The sequence below is a fragment of the Penaeus monodon genome, unplaced genomic scaffold (assembly GCF_015228065.2).
Source record: "Penaeus monodon isolate SGIC_2016 unplaced genomic scaffold, NSTDA_Pmon_1 PmonScaffold_3615, whole genome shotgun sequence".
Classification (NCBI taxonomy): Eukaryota; Metazoa; Arthropoda; class Malacostraca; order Decapoda; family Penaeidae; genus Penaeus; species Penaeus monodon.
This window is the reverse complement of record NW_023658357.1, coordinates 7,891-10,000: the sequence shown is the minus strand read 5'-3', so window position 1 is coordinate 10,000 and position 2,110 is coordinate 7,891. Positions and strand designations below refer to the sequence as shown.

General features: G+C 52.5%; 1 pseudogene; it reads left to right on the top strand.

Moving 5' to 3' along the window:
* Nucleotides 1-290: 290 nt before the first annotated feature.
* Nucleotides 291-1,439, top strand: LOC119570701 (annotated as a pseudogene).
* Nucleotides 1,440-2,110: the final 671 nt, after the last annotated feature.

The following is a 2,110-nucleotide window of genomic DNA, read 5'->3' as shown; positions in this document are numbered from 1 at the left end:
GAGAAGATGGATGTATTGTATTAGTAGTATTAGTAGGAACTTAATGGTTGAAATAGTTTTTTATTTGTTAAATTGAAGAGGGTAATATAAGTATGCTCAGGATACTTAAAGATACCTGACCGATATTTTTCTTTGGGTTTCTGCGTAGGTTCATCTTTGTAATGACTGAGACAGATAAGATGATATAGATTTAGAAATAGTTGAATGAATGCAGTAAACTGAATTAAGAAACGAAGTGCAGGTGGGACGCCGTTCCTGTTCGCGCGTGGCCGCTCTGACTAACGGCCTCTCCCCTTCTCCCGCAGGAAGGCCAGGAGCAGGCTGTGTACGGCAACATCGGCTTGGCCGCCGCCCACGGCCTCTCCTCCGCCCCTTCCAGTACCCACGCGGGCGTCGAGGACTACTACGCCGTCAATGCGCCCGCCCCTGGCACCGTGGGCGTGGCGTCGGCGCGCATCATGAGCAGCGGAGGCGGCGCGGGCGCGGGCGTCGGCGCGCTCGGCCGCGGCCTGGACGCCCCTCTGCCCGCCGGCGGCGACTTCAGCGGGGTGATCGTGCCGGGCGCCGTGTACACGTCGTCGGCCGCAATGGCGCCCGCGGGCGGCCTGGGCGGCGGCGGCGGCGGCCTGGGCATGGGCACGTACACGCCGCCGCCGCCCCAGCCCGCCCACAGCTACACGCCCACGTCGCGGGTGGCCGTGCCCATGAGCGCGCAGCCGCTCTACTCCAACACCGCCTCGCAGCCCATCTACCAACAACTCGCCACGCGCGCACCACGCCCACGCGGGCGGCGGTGGAAGTGGCGGGGTGGGCAGCCATTCGCCCCCACCCCCTCTGCCCGCCTCGCAGCCGCCCACCAGCCAGCACGCCCGCGCCTACGCCAACATGAGTACCAACGGCGCCGCCTACCCGCCCACGCACGCCCTCTACGCCAACCTGGACTCCGGCGCGCCCGCAGGTGAGTACGAGACGCACTTGTTCATGGCCGGAGCTTCTGTAGAAGGGCGCGCGGTGCCCTCGCTACTGTTGCTGTGACCGCTGTTGGTGTTGCTAATGGCTTTCGTGTCGGTTAAGCACTGCTATAATTACTATTACTAATATGGGAAGTAATTAGCTTCTTTTCCATTGATAAGAGAACACCAGAGAATCCACCAAAAAGACGGACAGACACATTCGATGACTAACAGACATTCACCGTGACTCAAAGATGAGTCACTGCGAATGATCCATATATTAGCCAGCTCTTGGGTCACATTCGCATCTGCAATTGAGGTCTGTTGCATGCCGTTGCTGTAGCTGAGGCTGCATTTTTTGGGCGTTCTGTGATACAACGGTTGTTGTATTTCTGAGAGAGAGGAGAGAGAGAGAGAGAGAGAAATTGAGAGAAAGAAAGAGAAAAATATAGAGAAACTGAGAGAGAGAAAGATAGAGAAATGAGAGAGAAAGAGAGAAATATAGAGATATGAGAGAAAAAGATAGAGAAATTGAGAAAGAAACTGAGAGAGAGGAGAGAGAAAAATAGAGAAACAGAGAGAGAGAAAGTTCCAGAAATGAGAGAAAGATAGGGAAATGAGAGAGAGAGAGAGAGAGAAATGAGAGAGAGAGAGAGAAATTGAGAGAGAGAGAGAAAATTGAGAGAGAGAGAGAGAAAATTGAGAGAGAAGAGAGAGAAATTGAGAGAGAGAGAGGAGAGAGAGAGAGAGAGAGAGAGAGAGAGAAAAGGAAACTTGTATTACGAGAAACATTCGTGATCTAGATGATACAGTCTATATTGTATTTTCGTTGTATTTTGTCTGTATCCGACGAGACAGCCTTTATTGTACCTATTACCGAATCTGCTACAGACCTCACTGTATGCCCCCTGATTTCTCTCCATTGTGCGATTAATGTGTTGTAATGGGCGCTGTAGCTTTTGTAAATGGATAAACGTTTGTATGGCTTTCGGTATCTGTTTAGCGTGCGGTGAGGGGATAGGAAGGGAAGGGAAAGGTGAGGAAAGAGGTAGGTAAAATGAGAGTAAGGATGATAAAGGGGGGGGGGGAGAAAGGATGAAGAGGGAGGAGTGAGGGTGAAATAGATGGAATTGGAGAAGGAGAGGGTGAAGGAGAAG